Below are 20,966 nucleotides of genomic sequence, written 5' to 3'. Positions count from 1 at the left end.
GTATAAATCAGTTTCTTGAACAGGATTTTCTTAATAAGGTAGCTTCTCTTACTGTACCGTAAATCAATAGGCAGATGGAGGGAAAAAAAAAAAATCCTTTTACATACAACATTCCTCCGGCTACTAAGGATATGAGGAATGAAGGCATTGTTTCGAGTGTCAAATACAAGTAGTAGAACTTGGCTACTGGTGGATTTACCGGCGCGCGCGCGCGCATGCGTGCGTGCATATGTGTGTGTGAACTGAACTGAACTGAAATGAATTTATCGTATAAGCTCAGACTTTATTAAAAAAAAAAAAAATAGTATGGAGCACAGCTCCCTCATAATCGCAGAATTTAGACCATAAATTACGCACAAATACGTAGTGTTACATAAAGAAATGACAATAATGGGTGTTAAGAACATAATAAATTGGAGAAGACTACGTTCTCGTATATTATTACCTAAACATACGTAGCACCAACCTCAAAAATAAAGATAATTTTTTCATACCATTTACACCGGTATTTTGCATGAACGAAGCATATTTGAAATGTGTTGGCCTATATGTATAATAATTTGGTATACACATATCACGTAACCTCACAATTTCCCCATTAGTACATACAAAAAGAACATGAAATTCATCGCCTACAACACTAACATCACATTTGTTACAGATCTGATCCTCCCTATTTACACCTTGATATCTGCCAGCATTTACAGGCAGTCTAGTATAACAGGTTCTTAATCTAGTCACCATTATTCTGTCACTCTTTGATAATTTTTCTAGATACCATTCCATGCCATAATCTATCTTAAACAGCTTGTAGTTGTTACATAAGGAATTTATTATTAAGTTACGATGCCAGGTTGCAATCCACTGATCTTTCAATCCCTGTTCCACAGCTTTTTTAACCCATGTTGTATTAGGAACATCTTGTAACAACCACATACCAGACATGCCACACTCATTACAAACAGGGTAGTACTCCCGAGGGAAATGGGAATGCTGGTGATAGGGAGAACTGGAGCTCCTGTTTCACTAGCTATCTAACCATCCCCCTTTGCTGACCTTTCCAGTGTGACAGTAACATGGAGAGTAGACCAGCATACTCTCCCAAACATTTCCTCTATCTATGCACTATAGCACATGCACTTTACATTTCACACAACGTATCCCACTACGTTACAGGGGTTGGCGCCAGCGAGGGCATGCGGCCAGAAAACTTTGCCCCCGCTACCTAGTGGCGGACTTCTGGGGGGAGGCGTGGCAGGGGTTCCGCCGGCATAGAGCATGGGTCCAGGGCGAGATGGGGCTCGGGCCTGTGCTAGAGGGTACAGGGCATTGCGGTTCCCAGGCTGCCGCTTCCGCCCAATAGAGAGGGGCCCGAACCTGGGAGCAGCGCCCCAGGAAGCTGCCCTATCAGTGGGTGTATAATGGCGGGATAGTTGCAGTGCCAAGACGCGCTTGGAGGGTGTCCCTGCAGCTGTCCTGGCAGGGTGCCCCGAGGCCACTACCACAGCCACTGGTAAGCTGGTTGGCTAGGGGTCCCAGATCCATTGCCTGGACCTGGGATTGTGCAGTGAGTGGGACCTGTGCTGTGTCTGTCCCCATTTATTAATACTGAAGATGATTTAATACGTGTAGTGGGTGGTATGCGGGATGATGAGATAGTGGTTTTGGGAGGGGACTTAAATGGTCATGTAGGTGAAGCAGCACAAGGTTATGAAGGAGTGCATGGGGGATGTGCATATGGTCTAAGGAATGCAGAAGGGGAAAGGATACTCGAGTTTGGGGAGGCAACGGACATGATTGTGTGCAACACATATTTTAGGAAAAGAGACAGTAGGTTAATTACGTATGAGTCTGGGGGAAATAGCAGTCAGATAGATTATTTTCTGGTTAGGAGGGTCGATAGGAGGTTAGTGAGGGATGTTAAAGTTATAGGAAGTGAGGAGTGTGTGCAGCAGCACAAACTATTGATTTGTGATATGGTGCTTAAAGAACAAGTGATGAAAAAGAGGACTTAGGTACCTAGGAGGAAAATATGGAAGCTGAAAAACCAAGTAGTAAGGGATGCCTCCTATAGCGAGTTGAGGAGAGTGGTGGCTGAACAGGGAGCTGTAGACAGAGGCGTTAATGAACAGTACAGAGCCCTCAAGAACAATTTCTTGAGAGTTACTGATGTAACATGCGGCTGGACAAGAGGACCAGCAAGACATAAAGTAACTTGGTGGTGGGATGAGGGTAGAAGCTGCAATTAAGGAGAAAAGAAGGCTTTTCCGGGAATGGAAGAAGGGTGGTAGCAAAGAGGAATATTTGGCTGCCAAGCGTAGGGCTAGGAGAGAGGTATACAGGGCAAAGTCTGAGTCACAGAGACAATTACTTGATAACCTAAATCATGGGGAAAGGAAGAATATATTTAGGGTGGCAGGTCAGGCGAAGAGGGATAATCGGGATATCATAGGTGAGCAGTGTGTGAAGAATGATGAAGGAAGGGTAGTGGTGAACAGTGAGGATATTAAAGATGCATGGAGAGAGCATTATAACCGGTTGTTGAACGAGGAGTTTGACTGGGACAGGGAAGGTTTGGAGCCAGCAGATCCAGTGTCTGGCCCTTGGCCTTTGATTGATACTGCTACTGTGAGTGAGGCAAGAGGCAGGATGAGGGTGGGGAAGGCAGCAGGTGTGTCTGGGTTGACTGCCGAAATGTTGAAGGCCTCAGGCGATATAGGGGTGAGTTTAGTCACTGACCTGATAAATAGGATTCTTTATGAGTGTGTTGTCCCAGATGATTGGCTGAAGAGTGCAATTGTAAATGTGTATAAAGGGAAGGGTGATGCCCTGAAAAGAGGAAATTATAGAGGTATAAAGCTTTTAGATCAGATAATGAAGGTAATGGTGAGAGTTTTAGAAGGTATGATTAGAGAAAGAGTGAATATTGATGAGATGCAGTTTGGGTTTATGCCAAGTAGGGGGACCACTGATGCCATACTCATTGTTCGACAGCTTCAAGAAAAATATATTGGTAGGAGAAGGGATCTTTATTTTGTTTTTGTTGATTTGGAAAAGGCCTTTGACAGAGTCCCTAGCCCCTACACCGCGGGCATGTTTACCGATGTTTTGCGTGTGCCGCGGGGTTATTTGGGCTCCGACAGACTCTCAAAAAATATTTGCCAAAAATCAGTTATTAGTCCTAGAATATTAAAATTAAATATGCTTATGGCACATACCTTCAGCTTTCTCCTGGAATGTTTGTTGAGCCTTCGTCAGTTACCGTAGGACTTGTGGAGACCTCTGAAGTTGGGTAACGAAGTCTCCACTTTACACTTCCCGACAACCCGTGATATGATTACCACAGCCAGATATTAACACTATAAACACTACTCTATGATTTTCAAGTAGTTTGGGATCCATACTCCAAAAAAAAACCCACTGTGAAAGCAATGAAAATTACGAGCGCGTCTGACCGTCGCACTTACGCTAGTTTGCTCTTGGTACTCTGACATTTATTATTCATAAAACCCCTCACACTTTATATTTCTATTACTATAAAACACTTATATATATCTACAGTCTGTATCCATAAGTTTCCTTCAGTAGTATTAGTTTATTGTCACTGTAGGGATTCAATTTCTTTCAGTAAAATACGTAGCATTCACTTTCTCGTCCTGTATACTAGCATTGAGAGTGAATGTCACTTTCATCTTCACTCTCATAACTCATAGTATTCAGACATGCTAGAGTGAAACTTTCACTTTCATTACTCCTAGAGTATATACTCGTATTCTTATAATACTACTCATTTACATTTCTATTTACGTTCTCTATTTTATTTACGTTATTTACACTTCTATTTTATTTACACTGTGTTATGCACTGTCACTTGAAGTAACTTATAAAACTATTTTCCATTGTTCACGTATATTTACATTCATTACTTTCACTTGCTGTTTACACATTATTTACAATTCCACTTGCACTGTTTTACTCAATAGAAAGATCGTAGTCACTCTTTTATCAATTGTCAGCCCTTTACCTCTTTCCACACGAGGTTTAGTAGGGGGTAAAGGTCACAGGGTCCTTTGCATGGGGGTGAAAAAGTCCCTGAAGTCAGCAAGAAGAAACAGACGTACCTCTACTTCAGAAGATGAGAGTAAACTGATAACGAAGGGCCGGGGTAGAGGCCTACTTAGGGGATATTCAGTGCTACCAATGTTCGCTCTTGAAACACCTATGTATGGCACTGAAATGATTGGCAGGAAATCTAGACAATACATTATAAATTAGGTAGTTCCAGGTGAATGTAAATATCACTTAGGCTTCTCCCTTCCCTCCTTACATGTATATTTATTACGAAAATAGATTATACGGCATATTTCAAGGGGAAAAAAACAGCGAAAATTAGAGAACGAGTGCATGTGAGGTGTTGTCAGGTGATAATTAGCCAATTCCAGGTGTATGGCACTCTCACTTACCTTATTTCTTTCTTGTATATATTATTTGGTATAAGAATAGGGCATAGGGCTTATTTCAATGGATGAAATCAGTGAAAAATTCCAGGGAAGATTTACTTAGCGTAGCACGGCTGGGGAGGCGAGAGGATAGGGTAATGGAGGGGGGGTAGAGAGGGGAGTCAAGAATGGGGAGAAATGGCTAAATTGTCAACAATGGATGGGAGTACAGATGAGATTAGGAGTGCTGACTAGTGTTGGACATTGGCAGTACTGATAGATGATACAAGCCCCCACTTGGAAGCCCGGGTGAATTCAAAATAACATAGAATCACAAAAGCGACGCCCCGCGGTATGATCCCTTGCTCCCAAGCGTCACGAAAGTGACACCCCGCGGTTAAGGGGCTAGAGAGGTGGTGAAGTGCGCAATGAGAAAGCTTGGCTTGGAGGAGTGGCTGGTTAGGGTGGTTATGGCCATGTATGTGGGTGCTCACACCCAGGTGAGAGTGAATGGAGATTTGAGTGATGAGTTTTCCGTGAATGCTGGTGTGCATCAGGGGTCAGTCTTGAGTCCCATGTTGTTTATCATGGTACTTGAAGCCCTTTCACGTGACTTTAGAAACGGACTCCCGTGGGAGTTGTTGTATGCTGATGATTTGGTGTTGATTGCAGAGAATGAAAGGGAGGCAGAGGAAAGGTTTAGGAAGTGGAGAGATGGTATGGGGCAAAAGGGTTTAAGGGTAAATGCAGATAAAACAAAAGTAATGATATCTAGGGTTGGTGGCGGTACTGTCAAAGACGAGGGAGAGTGGCCATGTGCAGTTTGCCACAAGGGCGTGGGAAGTAATTCCATCTTGTGCGGTGTGTGTGATAAATGGGTGCATAAGAGATGTAGTGGTATCAGAGGTAGACTGCGAGATAATACTGATTTTATGTGTATGGCGTGCCGGGGTGAGCAGGTGGAGATCGTCAGACGTGAAAGGATTGAACCTGCTGGTGAATCTCTTGAGTGTGTGGAAGAGTTTTGTTATTTTGGAGACATGTTGTGTGCTGGAGGTGGGGCTGGAGCTAGCTCTGTGGCTAGGGTGAGAAGTGGTTGGAAGAAGTTCAGGGAGCTCTTGCCTCTCCTGACATTGAGAGGGCTCTCCCAACGTGCTAAGGGGTCTTTGTATGCAGCATGTGTTAGGAGTGTAATGCTGTATGGCAGTGAGACCTGGGCAGTGAAGGAGGAAGACATTCGCCGGCTCAGACGTACAGAAATGACAATGATTAGGTGGATGTGCAGTGCGTCCCTGCGTCCAAGGCCTGGAGGGGCTGGGTTTACAATGGAAGAGTTGAGAGGTAGGATGGGACTGGAGTGTATTGGTGTTGTGATGAGGAGAGGTAGATTGAGGTGGTTTGGACATGTGGAGAGGATGGGGGATGATAATTGGGTGAGGAAGGTGAGAAGTGTTAATATTGGGGGTGGGGTTATGAGGGGTAGACCGAGAAAGACAAAGGACGAGGTCATTAAGTGTGACCTTAGGGTTAAGGGACTGAACAGGGGGGCTGCAATGGATCGTGCAGCGTGGAGAGCCGCCATTAGGTGACCAAGGCCGACACATGCAAGCATGTTGGAGCCTTTAAAAACGAAACGAAAACGAAACGAACATGTTCACCATGGAGAAGTATAAATCCCTAACCTATCCAACTGCAATAAGCATTTGTACCTTATATAACACAGTTTTGTATCTTTACCTGAAATTAGCTTAGACCAATATCCTATCATTCTGCTCTTTATATGTATATCAAGTGGAAATACTCCAAATTCACCATACACCATATCGTTACTAGTATTTTTATGAACACCCAGTACCTGTTTTAAGAATTTCATATACAATGATTCTAACAACATAGTATCCCCAAATCTCAGATACAGGTAACACCATGGTTTTAATTAAGTCAATCTGCATATCAACTGGCAAGTCAAACTCTCTACACTTACTTAACAATAAGTACATTGCTCTTCTGGCCTGTTCTTTAAGATCCAGCTCACCTTTACAGAACCTACCATTGTAATTAAACAGCACACCAAGACACTTGTAGTCTTCTACTACCTCAATGTTTTCACCACCAAATTCGAGTTTATAATTAGGTAAGTTTGGTCTTCCCCTACTAAACACTACTCTTTTTATTTTATTACAGTTAAGCTTCAATTTCCATTCATTACAGTACAAATTCAAAGCAATCAGTGCCTGCTTCATTCCTTCCACACTGTCACACAAAATTATTGTATCATCTGCATACATAAGAACAAGAAGTTTCAGATATGAATTCAAGAGCTCATCACCAAAATCTACATAACTGCAATTATATTCAAACCATTTACTTTCAATATTATTAACATAAAAAACAAAGGCGACAAATTTTCCCTTTGTCTTACCCCTACATTGGAAACAAAGGTATCTGATATATCGTGATTAAGCATCACACAAGACCTGATGTTACTGTACATATTTCTAAACACATTAAGAATTTTCCCATTCACCTTTTCCTTAACTAGCTTGTACCATAAACCTTCACGCCACACCATATCAAAAGCTTTCTTGTAGTCCACAAATAAACAAAAATGGTTCCTTTTCCTCCAGTTGAACAAATCAATTACACTTTTAAGTAAAAATATATGATCCAAAGTGGAATACCCATGCCTGAATCCTGCTTGTGTTTCATTAATAACAGACATAGTGTTTGAATATTCATTAAGTCTGTCATTAAGTACTGAGGTGAACAGCTTCCCCATGCAGCTAAGTAAAATGATACCCCTGTAGTTACTAACACCCTGGATGTCTCCTTTGTTCTTATTAAGTGGCACTATCATGCCAACCAGCCATTCAGATGGCATGGCACCAGTATCAAGTATTTTACTGAACATTTTAACATAAAGGGGGCACAAAATATGTTGACTACTTTTTATATATTCATTTATTATCATATCAGATTTATTATTTTTTAATTTCTTAATATTTCTAACTGCCTCTTCCTTAGTTATTGGATCATTAAGTAATGGTAAAAATTCAGTATCCATATTATGATCATTTATAATATTTACTTCGTTATTATCAATACTGTCACATCTGCTTACTTTTTAAAATGCTCATAAAGTTCATTTAATGTAATGGGGATCTGACAACTTTTTTCCTTACTATTTAGAATTTTCCAGTAAGCTTTAGGATAATCACATCTGTATTTTCTAAGTTTCTTAATTAAGTTAACCCTCTGCTTGTTTTTCATCCTTGTTAGGTTCATTTTATATCTTCCGCTCTTCTCAATCATGCAGTTAAAGTTTACATTATTCCTAAGTAAATGATATCTCTGTCTAGCTTTGTGGTATTCCTTCCTAGATTTCCAGCATTGTTTGTCATATCCTTCTAAGGTGACATTATTGGTCTTTTTACTGTGTGTTCTTATGTTGTGGAAAAGTTACAAGTGCAGCTTCAATCAATATTTGCTTTAAATCCTGGTTAATATCATCTGTGGGCAATTAATCCAATTTTGCAATTAACTCATTTACCTTGCCTTCATCAATATTCCTTACATATGCACACTTTTTCTCAGCATTTCACTTACCTGGCCTTACACTTGTTTGTCCTACCTCTTGGACCTCTTTGTTTACAGTGGGCACAGTACTTCATCCCTTAAATTTCATCCCTGTTTGTAATCCACAATGTACATCAGAAAACATTGGATCATAATCAAGTACTCTAAAAACTACTACACTCTGCATAATCACTGGTGAAGCTAAAAAGTAATCTATGGTTGTATTATGTATGGGTATAGGTTTACCAATGCCCCAGTCCTCCCCCATCCTGCCATTAAATATAAACACTTGGTGATTTTTAAAAATTTCCACCAATTTTCTCCCATATGAATTCCTGTCTGTGGTTAAATCTTGGTTTGCCCTATTCTCAGTTATACCAAAAGCAATTAAACTTACATAAGACACCTCGGCAGACACAGGATAATCATCACCAACATTAGAAGCAACATCAGGCAAAGTGAGAGTGTGAGCAATAAAATTGCCACAAAGCACATGCACATAATCATCATTAGTATAACTTAGCAAAAAATCATCCAGTTCATCAAAATGCTCCTCTTTATCATACTCTTAGTGTGAAGGGGGAATGTAAACACAACTTATTACCAATTCCTTACCTAAATTTACACTCCCTCTGTCAACTTTAATTGAAAGTAAAGAATCATAATTTGTACTTATGTGCCTCCATTTAAAGCTAACATTCTTCTTGATGGCAATGAGTAGACCACCAGACTTATACCTGCTTAATTTGCTTCTGTTCGTAAATACAATATCAAAACCAATATTTTTCGTATTCTGTTTTACATTAATCATGTCAGTATCATCACATTTTGTTTCACATAAGCAAATGATATCATAACTTCTAATATGATTAACAAAATCCACTGATAGAAACTTTGACTTAATACCACAAACACTGAGAGAAAATTCATCAAGAAAAATAAGATTTGGAGCAGACTGTACAGGGCTACTTTTACTTACTGTAAGAGCAGTATTGTGCCTAAGAATGTGGTGTGACCCAGCACTATCCTAGGCCCTTGTTCAGTGATCCAGATTTAGTTTTTTCCAATCAGGAGAGGTAATTAAAACCATTTGTAAGTCATCAGGACTGTTTATGATCATAGGTCTACCCCCACTATGCAGCCAGGCTAGAATACTCCCCTCCCTTGTGGCCACATTTTTCAAAGTTTCCTGCTCATTAACCATACTCATCATTTTAGCCCTTAATGAGGTCATGTCATCATTTATATACACCTTTCTACCTTTGAGCTTTTATTTTTTGTTAGGCATTATTTCAGTCTTTTTCTTTCTGTGGCAAAATCTCACTATCACTGGCCTATCTCCCTCTCTGGGTGTCCCCTCACGGTGTACAGTAGAGGGGTCATCCGGCTTGATTTTTCCTCCAATGTTGTCAGCAAGCTCGATAACCTTAGCTTCCAGCACCTCTTCATTTTCGTCGTCTTCCTCCTGTAGTCCAGAAATACACAAGTTCTGCCTTCGAGAATAGTTCTCTAACTTGTCATTTTCATACTTGAGCAAGAGTAAGGTGACCAGAGTCCCACTTTTAGGCGGGACAGTCCCGCTTTTGGGACGTCCGTCCCTCTTTTTTAATTGTGACCATAACTGTCCTGCTTTTTGAGCAAATTGTCTTAACTGTCCCGCTTTTAGAAACTTACTATTGCATTAGATAGAACATGACCTTCTTTTATGAAATTAGGATGAATTAGAAAAATTATGCAAAATCCTAACCAAATGAAATACTGAATTATTAATATAAAATCTGTAATGCTTACTAGCTGGTAACTTTGGTCTACCCATTCATTGTACCGTACGGTATGTTCGGAGTTCATAGGAGACGTTAGTGTTTGATTAGCAGCCTCAGTTTGAGGTGTAGCGCAGAAGCGGTCGCAGTCACATTAGTCAATATCTATCTGTCTATCTATCTATATATCTATCTATATCCATCTATCTGTATCTATTGCCTATCTACGTATCTATCTATAGACACACACACACACACACACACACACATGCGGGCTTTTAGCTCCACTAAATCTGGTCACCTTAAGCAAGAGGCAGTTCCGCTGCATTTCAGCTACCATAGTGTCCATTTTTTCAGTAAATTCTTTGGAAGCAGTAGATACCGCCGTAGACACAGCAAAAGATATAATGTTGGCCAAGCCGGGCAGTAATAGAGTAGCTGCCTCCACCGTCTTACTTGCAACCCTGCTTTCCTTCCCTTCAATGTTGCTATATTTGCAAGTTCCCTTTACTATGTTTTCCAGATCTGAACAAATGTAGTATGCCATTATGGTGTGAAGCGCAACTATTGATTTGTTTTCAGTTAAGGGAGTACGCGTAGTATGAAGAGTGCAGCTGTTTGTTTACATTCGGTAGTCCACAGGGTAATACTGGAAATTTTTATATTACCTTCAATACTGGCAAAATAAATGCTCTTTAGGCTCCAGCATTTTGTCACAGAGGCTATCAGGTGCTCACAGTGTGTGTGTGTGTGTGTGTGTGTGTGTTACTTTTAAGGATGACACTGGTTATTAACTAAAACATTTACCTCTTTCACAACGATGATGCCATTTGTAGGTTATCCTTCATACGACAATATCATATTATTCAACAAAGGTTAGACTTTGGTAATGAAAGGGCTGGAGACGGTCCCCATGAGCTTCCCTAATCCCTAACACGATAACATTCACATACTATTGCTGTCACTTTCAGTAAAATGGAGGATGGTTGTGTAGTTGTCGTTTTTTTTTTTTTTTAATCTACTTTAATACCTAAAACTATTTCCGCCCATTCTAGAAAATTTTATAAATTAGTAGATCGATGGATGGATGGGTAAACAGATGGCTGGATGGACAATGAGAGAGAGAGAGAGAGGGAATCATTATAGACAAAATCATCGTCATTGTCTCACCCATCGTCTATTTACACACTTTGATGGGGAGATCCTGATCTCACTAATCTATTTTGGGACTTGAGTCAGAGGATATAAGTAGTTTCGGGCAAGTTTTCTCGCATCACATTGTTATATTTATTTTTCATATGTTCTTTTCCCTACTATTACTATCAATCCAGCAATAACCATTCCGCATCACCATCAATGTGCCACAAGCCAGTCATTCTTTAGTTCCAAATTAACAGCGTTCGGCCAGTGCAGTGTTTTGTGTGGGCTCAAGCTATTTCGCTGAAGCATCATTGCCAAAGAATGGCTGTGTTGATACATGTTATGAGTGTCTATGTGAATCAGTTATTATTATTATTATTATTGTTTTTATTATTTTATATTTTTGTTATTACCACATCAATGGTGAGCTGTATTGTTCTTGTCATAAAGATGTTGATTCTATAGACTACTGTTTTTGCTGGTATTATTATTATTTGCGCCTCAGAGTCTTTCAACGATTTCAGGAGAACCGGAGACTGCGTAAAGAATCTGAATGACCCAGGGTATGTGTCCTGGCATGGGCCATTGCTGATAAAAAAAAAAAATCTGATCTCCCCAATTGGGTCAAGGTCAGTGTAAGATACAGCAGCGGTCACACGTATTCTACATCTTTGTTTTCAGATCCCTTGTTAGCGTTACACAAGAAGTTACCTTAGGGTCTTTAGCTCTTGTTTAAACTATACATACCTTATGTACCGTGAATCACTGATTTTATTAAATTTCAATGTCTGTGTTATGCAGGGGGGGGGGGGGGAGATGGCCGTTATGCACTTGATTAGGTGTGCAGGGAGGTGGGGGGTATGTGCTCGGTCAGTTGAAGGGTTGCACAGTGATTTCTATTTTTCTAGCTCACCACACCAGTGGTGAGTTATTATTATTATTATTATTATTATTATTTTATTATTATTATTATTATTACTATTGTTGTTGTTGTCACTCATCTTAAATGTCAGGACCAACTTGCCTAGCCCCGGGCTCCTACGCTCCTCATGGGGCAATGTAGGATTGGATAATGGATGGATGGATGGATTATTATTATTATTGTTGTTGTTGGTTTGTTCTTGCCATTATTATTATTATTATTATTATTATTATTATTATTATTGTTATTATTATTATTATTATTACGAAGAAGTAAATTGCTCGTATTTGCTCATTATAAAAGCTACGGCCATCATACTTGGCCATCTGAGTCCCCCAGCTGGCTGCTTCACATGACCCAGTATCATCCAGTTCCCAGTGATGGTTTTCTAGTTACATCCAAACACCTATAAAAATAGTCTATTCGTGGATCCTCAGAAACTGCTGAAGGTACAGACTTGCAGTTTTTGTCAGACATAGCCAAGGTCGGGGAACTGGTCTGAAATGACTATGGGTCCATTTGGGCCAGTACAGTAGGTTCTGATATCGCCTACGGGTTAATGCAAAATAGTTTGTCACTGAGTGTACAATTAAAAAAAAACAAAAAAAAAAAACATAGGATTGAGCTACAATTGCCAAACTTGTTGCATTTATAGACCTTGATAATTTATGCAATGCATGGCTCCCAAGTATGAATGACCTCAACCCAAAATGCAGGGCCAATGCCAAGGTCAAAGTTCAAAATTTGCTTATTTGTAATGCACTGACCCAGCAAACATAAAATGCATGGGCCAGTACTGTTGCAATGCTGGCACTCCGACCTTTAATATATCGACCAATGATATAAACTCAGGCTTACGATGTTGGTCTGACGTAAATTACATCAGTTATCCGTTTGCATCCCGGGATGTATTGGTACAGTACAGGATTCATAATGGACCAATGATGGAAGCTTGGTTAATGAACCAATGCAGACTCTCTGGACCCAAGCAGACGCACTTTAGAAAAAAAAAAAAAAAAAACGCACACACTTTGGGTGAGTAGATGGATGCATGAGTAATGTACCATAAGATTCCTTAACTATCACCTGACAGTCTCATACAGTACCAGCTTCTTATTTTCCTATGTCACCGTATGAGTCGAGATGAACTGAAAAAATGTCATATTAGGCCTTGCATGATATATGTTACTTTTTGCTTCCTAGGCCTAGTGCTTGAATGCATGTTTTTTATTTTGCCACTTAATATTTGCAATAGATCTACATAACCTAACACCCATGCTTTGCTATATTTCTTACAATTTTTCCTTCATGCATGCAGAGAGGGCATCAGCATTCATACTTCAGCTAAGAACCATGGAATACCTGAAGCAACACTCCGACATAAAATCTCTGGTTACCATCCAGTCACCATTAAAATGGGGCCATAACCACTGCTCTCTGAAGCTGAGGAGCAAGTATTAGTGAACTACATACAGCTGTCATGTGACCGAGCTTGGCCGGCAACCAAGTCGAATGTACTCAAGTAGTCCAAGAGTAATAGCACCAAATAAGGCTCAATCGGTAGAGAGGTGGCCTGCAGTCCTGACGGACCCAGGTTCGAATCCCGGCTGGGGCAGGGAAAAGTTTAAGGATTTGAATTTCATTAAATCGGGCTTTACTGATCTACCAGAAGACCCGCCGACATGTAAAAATACCTCCGTTAATACCAATACACCAGTCCTACATGAGACAGCCCTAGCATGTATTCAATATGGACGGTGGGTGTTAGCGCCGAAGTGGTGACATGTAGAGGTGTATGGTATGTAGGAGGACTGCTGGGCCTTGATAGTAGGCTGTGAAGCCTATGCCCAGAGTCGGACACATTAAAAAAAAAAAAAAAAAAAAAAACGAACAAATTATAAACAAGCTGAAAATTGCAGGATATGTTCAGAAAACTGTTCTGAACAACATACTGAAAGTCCCCAGAAATCCTGCTTGTGCTTCAGCGGAAATCCAAGATGGCGTCCAAAATGGCCACCACTTTGGTATTTCCTCATCACAAGCATCAGGCATGATAGAAATGCAAACAGGGTGGCAAAATATAGGTTTTCAAGCTCGGGGAGTTCAATAAAACCATTACTTTAAAGATAAAATTACAATTTTATAGGGTAACACGACTTCAACAGGATTATTGGTTGGACATAAATGATTATATGAATCGGCCTTCCACTTATCTGCACAATTCTATTTTTGCACATATTTTTGCACTTATTATCATACAAGAACCTTAACTGTGTCATTTAAACAATGACAAAAATCGCATACAATAATGTGAAAGAAATGCAGCAACATGAAAATGTAAATTTGTCTACCAAACATCATAAGATTAGACATAGCATATTCACACGAAGCATACACTGTATTAGAAAAAAATACACACGACATCAATTGAAATCTACCATTACAGCAAGGGAAGTTATTAAAATGAAAAAAAGCACAAAAAAAAAACATAAAAAACAGTTCATATAAATGGCAAGCAAAAAGAAACAAAGAGAAAGAACATAAACTGAAAAACAAAAAATATATGCATGTAAACACACAAATGTATGCATACTATGTATATATCTCTATATATATAGATATATACAAATTTGAAAATAGACAATTTGGAATGCTTGCAAAGTAGCCTTAAACCTCGATATCCAATATTACACATAGTTATCACCGTCTACATCACTGTCTGGAGAAACTGGTCGAGGTTCGTCACATTCTCCATTTACATCCAGCAGTGACGGAGCTGGTGCCACATTGTTGCAGGTCTGGCCATTGCACTTAGTGCATACATTGGAGCAGTGCACTTCAAGCCTCCTACAACCGCATGACACACATCCATCTGCTCTGCAGCAGCACGAGACCATGTTTAGCAGAGTGTCAGGGGCTATGGGCTGATCTGTTTCAATGGGAGTGAGGTTGTTATCTTTCAGTCTCCAACCCCACTCTGTTGGCTCCATGACATTCCCCAGCCACTCCTGAACTGTTAGGTATGTTCTGAAGGAATGCTGCTTAGCTGCAGCACTTGTTGGCGGCAGTGTTGACAGCTGAAAGGTTGATGCAAGAAAGATCCTGCTAATTGCCTTTTTGTAAGCAATGTATCGGAACTTGTCCAAGGAAGCACATTTGCTGCTAGCGCCATATAGCTTCAGGAGGAAGCTTTCACCTGCCTCTTGCACTTGCTGGTGAGTGCTCCCAATATTGTTAAAGATGTGAAGAAGACCATACTCTTTCTTCTTATGTACCAGGTTGAATGCCTTGCGCTTCCCCTTGCGATACAGTGCAGACACAGTATCGCAACCAGTTATTGCATGGAGCACCATCAGATATGAGCTTGTGTTGCCAATATTGTCTTGAATGTCACGAATCCTGTACAGTGTTACGGGGTTCTTCCAACACAGCATGTACACGTCCATGTTCGTGGTTGCTTGAGCCACCTGCATTACCAGAATGTCCTTGTCTGTACCAACAACAACCACAGGTTTCCCTGACTCTGCTAAGGATAGAGCTGTTGATACAATCAGGGCATCGGCATCAGCCTTGGCCTGCTTCACTAGAATGCCTGACTGACACATAATGACACTAAGCATTTGTATTAGTCGCTCCTTATTGTGACCATCGGCCAGAAATGCAGCCTGAGAAGTAGTGGTTTGAATGTTCTGGTCAAACAAAATGTTACTAGATGTGGCCTTCTTTGCTCGCCGCTGTTGCTCAGCTGCCTTTGTGGAGATGCTAATTAATGGTTAAATCGACATGCACATGCCTCAAAACCTATATTTTGACACCTTTTTCGTATTTCTATCATGTCTGAAACCAGAGATATGGGAAACTAATGGACTGGCGGCCATTTTGGACGCCATCTTGGATTTCTGCTGAAGCACATGCAGATTTCTGGGGACTTTTAGTATGTTAATCAGGACAATTTTCTAAACATATCCTGCAATTTTCAGCTTGTTTATAATTTGTTCGGGGTTAAACCTATTGCTCCTGGACTAAAGGCAGTATCCACCATTCTAAAGGATGAGAGAGAGGAGAACTACCAAAGTACTGACTCCTTCCTTCAAGGATGATTGCCCATGTGAGAAGTGGTGGAAGCTTTTTCATAAGGGACACCCAACTATTACCTTCCAAAGTATGCGAAGCACTCACTACGTCCAGGAAAACTGTTAGCAAGGTATCGGTTAACCAATAGTTCGACGATACCCTCACATACTTCACTGATAATGACCTCTTAGATGCTTTGAGGGACTCTCCTGGAATTTAAACCCGCGGCGTCCCGTTGACGTTCTTTAACGTCCACACGTTTTGTCACTGCCAATCCCGTTGACGTACGTAAACACGAAAAAATTGCAAGGTCCCTAATTTGCACAATTTTCAATTTTCGCGAGTAATTTTTGGTATGTATACACGTGACACCTTCCTCTACAAGATGCCAGGCAGGGACAGTGCCTTACCCAGCATGACCTCCTTCCCCCCCCTGCACACCATTGTCTCAGCAATTCACCTGTTATCAGTGACCTGGCCACTAAAGCCATGTCATGCCACAGTACGAAATTCAGGGCCAGAGTGATTCCCCAATCAATGACAATGTGGAGGACAAACTTTACATAGCATTAGAGGAAGAAACAGTCAGAAATGATGATCAGGTAAAGTGGCAAAAAAAAGGTCAAACAATGCTTATAATGCCTATATTACCGCTTGAAAACCAAAATACTCTCGTACTACATATAAATTCGTACCAAGTTAATAAGTAAATACCGTTTATGAGTGGTGTGAAACAGTTATCCTCCCATAGAACTCGTTGTCTTTGGTGCCGGCCTGTTAGAAAACCCAGTAAGGTAAGGAGGTACTCGTACTTGTATCAAGTATTTTAAACGTCAGGTGAGCAATTTCTCTGTGAATTTTCGATGTTTCTCACCAAAAGCGGAGGTTTGAGCCCCCCCCCCCAAAAAAAAAAATCCAAAAATGGTCGGGATTGGGGGGAGTCAGTGGTGGAAAAGTGGTTGGGATGGGGAGGGTTAATATAGACGAATCAGGCTTTTCACTATCTCCTATACAATGCAAGATTCTAGCCCAACGTGGGGAGAAGGCAGTCTCTGAAGAGGCATCAGCAAAGCAAAAGTGCTAGCAGCTGTGTGCGCCAATGGAAGTGTCCCTCCACCCATGATTATATACCCCAGGAAGAGAATTAACCCCATGATGAGTGAGGAGTTCCCAGAGAATTATGAGTTTATTGTTGGCAAAAGTGACAAAGGGTACATCACTTATGAGACATTATATGAATACCTGTATAACACATTCAATGACTGGCTTAACTCCCTCTTGCATCATAAGTTTTCAATAAGTTTCAATTCCACGCACTGAACCTAAACCTCTCTCAGACTGGCTCCACTTGCGCGGCAAAGGAAAAATTTCTATAGCCCAATTTACCCTCAGAAAGTGCTGATATTGTAATAAATCTCTTCCCATCATCTTTGTTGATATGCTATCAGAGAAGAAAAAAACAAAACATGAATAAATGTAGAGAAATGAAGCCTGAACATACCTTGCTTATGTGAAAACTAGCTTCTCATAAATGCCCAACATCACCGTGAAAATTTTTTCCCGTGACGAGCAGTTGCAAAGGACATGTCTGCATGCGGAATTTCATGAGCTATCATCTGTAAAAGTTTCAAGATGATACGTCCAATAGTTTTCGAGTAAATCGAAAAAAAATCTACGAAATTTGCCTAAAAACGTCTGACTTGTTTATTATTTCTTATGTTGTTGGTGACACTTTTACAAACATATATGTAAATTCTGTCCAGTTTTGTAGCCCAAAGGTTAAGGAAGCCCATCATATAATTCACAGTGTTATAACCCTTATTGTTATGGAGAAAATGAATTTTGAAAAGTTATGATGGGTTGCGGCAGTGACAGCACCTGTGCTCAGGCCCGTAGGCTGAGTATGTTCGTCTTCTGTAACTTTTCCTCAATTATTTTCACACATAGGTTACTTTGCTTTACAAAAGGATGCATAAGAAATCATCAGCTTCATCAAGCTTTCTTCAGATTTTTTATGTGACCTGTACTTTACGAGTATAATTGAGAGCATAGCAATGACATGCACCACATTTTCCTTATGAGAAATATATAGTAAACACACATTTTATGCCTTACAATAAAGTACTATAATAACTAGACAAATAAGCTAGTTACCCACGTCGTATAGCAGTACTGTAGTGTTTCTTGAGAGGAGATGGAGTTGCAGAGAGGAGGACAGCTACGATTACAGCATGTGTGTGTGTGTGTGTGTGTGTGTGGAGTGATGGCAGTGGTGTCATTCTTTTGTCATAGGAGTGATGGCAGTGGTTCAGTTGACATAGCGGTAATGGCAGAGGTGTCATTTGTCATAGGAATGGTGGCAGTGGTGTCATGTGTCATAGAAGTGATGGCAGTGGTGGCAGTTGCCATAGGAGTGACGGCAGTGGTGGCATTTGTCATAAGAGTGATGGCAGTGGTGTCAGTTGTCATAGGAGTGATGGTAGTGGTGTCAGTTGTTGTCATAAGAGTGATGAGAGTGGTGTCATTTGTTATAGGAGAGATGGCAGTGTTGTCAGTTGTCATAGGAGTGATGGCAGTGGTGTCAGTTGTCATAGGAGTGATGGCAGTGGTGTCAGTTGTCATAGGAATTATGGCAATGGTGTCAGTTGTCATGTACTCTTTCTCTGATAAGCCCTTGCGAGACATTGTAGGCTTAGTGTAAAATAGGAGAGGAACGGTAAAAATCGGTTAGGAATTTTCATATCTAGCTTTCTCTGAAAATATATATGAAACACACATCTTCTTCACAAGCACACTGCACTATATATAACACAATATCACTATACACACGTAAGGTATGGACGGTGCAGTTGTAGGAAATGTGGGTTTACCCCCTAAAACGTGGGGCGTCGCGTTTGCGACGCTCGCCGAAAAGGACATAACGGCGGAGCGTCGCGTTTGCGATTCGAGTTAATTTTGAATAAACGCTGGCAAGGATGTTCCAGCTGGTATTGTCTATCAGTACCACCACCCTTTAGCTACAATTAGCATACTTTACCTTTGTACTACTGACCTCCATTGTTGCCAAGTATCGCGTTTTTTCCCCCCTCCCCCCCCACCACGGCCCGGCCAGCCTGGCTGTGATACATGGCAGCGCTCTGACTGCTCAAAACTGTAAATCTGCACTCTCCTCTCACAAGCAGTTTATGCTAATAGGAAACGCTTGTTTCCCCAGTTGTAATACTAGCTTTTTTTCGCACGGTTTGCCCCTGTTTAGTGGCAGTTTACCGCAGGCTTTCAAAGTGACATTATGGCGAGTTTAGCTCTTCAGAGTCAGTGCGAGCGGCCGACAGGAACGAGAATAAAGTGACGGGCGTAAGGCAGAATAAAAAGTGCGCTGCGGTAATCTTTTGGGAAGTAATATGATTGAAAATAATATAGTATACGTGTTTTTAGCTGTGAAAATGGAAATGTTTGTTGAGTGACGGGAAGACCGCCGCCGCGCTGCATGTCGGCCATACGCTTCGTTGATTTTAGCCTTATTTTCAGTGCTTATTGTACAAATACGGATTCCAAACTACCTTCATGTTGTAGTATAAAGTTTACTGTGACAGAATGAGGCTGTGGTAGAGGGGAAACTGGGTTGCTGGAGGTGTGAAAGTGAAGATTTTGTTACCCAACTTTGCAAGTCTCCACAAGTCCTTGGGTAGTCCACGAAGGCTCAACACCTGTCTCCGGAGAAAGCTGAATAAGTACTATCTGCCATACCAACTATAATGTTCTAGGTTAATCTCTGATTTTTGGCTAATATTTTCCTACAGGTACTCAGACCGCGATCGAACGCCGCCACCTGGGGGGGGGGGTCGGCTGTCGATGGCCGCGTATTAGGGGTTAAATGCCCAGCTGCACACTCACTCACCCTTCAAGCCTGACTGCCAGGAGAATACTGAGCTGAATATAGACTTCTTGCCCCTCCAATAAGCTCCTGGGTGTTGCCATATATTTCCCCTAGACGTGGCCACCCTGAGCTTTGACTCGACCAACTTTGACACAAATCCATCCACATGAAAAGTTTCTACAACCATTTATAGGGAAGTTGCGTCATTTTGTGTCATCAGTTACTCTTCAGATTACAAGGATTTTGAATAGCGTTGTGTCACCTTGCACGAAGAGGTTAATACTAACAACATCAAGATGCCTGTCATTGTGTGGACAGACTGGCATGAAACAAGAAACATCTTCTTCCTGGCCAAGATGCTGAATGAACAAAACATAATTTTATATGGCCTACCTCCCAATACCACACACATCCTGCAGCCACTAGATGCGTCTGTATTTGGTCCATTAAAGACAGGCTGGGCAAAAGTGGCTAAAGAATGGGAGGAGGAGCACAATGATGAATCCATAATGCAAGTAAACTTTACCAAAGTGTTCTCCCTGCTTACATGAAATATATCATTTAAAGTATATAATGGAAAGGTCACCAATACTGATGATGAAGGTCTAACTGTGTCGCTTCTACGACAAAACACTCACTCCTTCTACTGTACTTCTTCATTGACACTGATGGTAGGCTACCTCATATCCAGTTAATAAAAATGACGTGGTAGTTCTCAACAGTCCTACAACAGCAGTCCAGAATTGCTTGTTGGACTTTATATTTCCTTCTGCCATTAAAGCATCCATCACCTCTTACTTTCAAAAATAACTTAGGCCAGAGAATAACTATATTATGAAACTCATTATTATTTTTTTTATGTTTGCAATTTTTCATTCTCTTTAGCTTTTCTTTAGTATAAGCATACAGTAAATGTTCAGTGCAGAAGTTGCCTGAATCCTCTTAGCTCTTATGGTAATGGCTTATGATGAGCCACTGCAACAAATCAGTAATTAAAGTTACATTTTTCTCTCGTTATCGATATTTAATATTAAACTGCATAAGCACGTTAGTTTTGCTACCCAAGCACTGAAAACTTGCAGCCTGAAGTACCATTCATTATTTTCAGTAAGTACTGACATATGGAGAGCATTATTTGTCATTATTAAAAAAATAAAAAAAAACTACTGCATCTCATT

At 40.7% G+C, this 20,966-nt stretch overlaps 1 protein-coding gene across 1 annotated transcript in view; it reads left to right on the top strand.

The window, feature by feature from the left end:
* LOC145408707 (adhesion molecule nephrin-like) overlaps window positions 1–20,966 on the top strand; it is a 199,446-nt gene that overhangs the window by 3,355 nt on the left and 175,125 nt on the right. The window lies entirely within an intron of this gene.

The sequence above is a fragment of the Coenobita brevimanus genome, chromosome 78 (genome assembly GCF_032717465.1).
Source record: "Coenobita brevimanus isolate Jiangsu-jjx chromosome 78, ASM3271746v2, whole genome shotgun sequence".
Classification (NCBI taxonomy): domain Eukaryota; kingdom Metazoa; phylum Arthropoda; class Malacostraca; order Decapoda; family Coenobitidae; genus Coenobita; species Coenobita brevimanus.
This window is presented reverse-complemented; position numbering and strand designations above follow the sequence as displayed.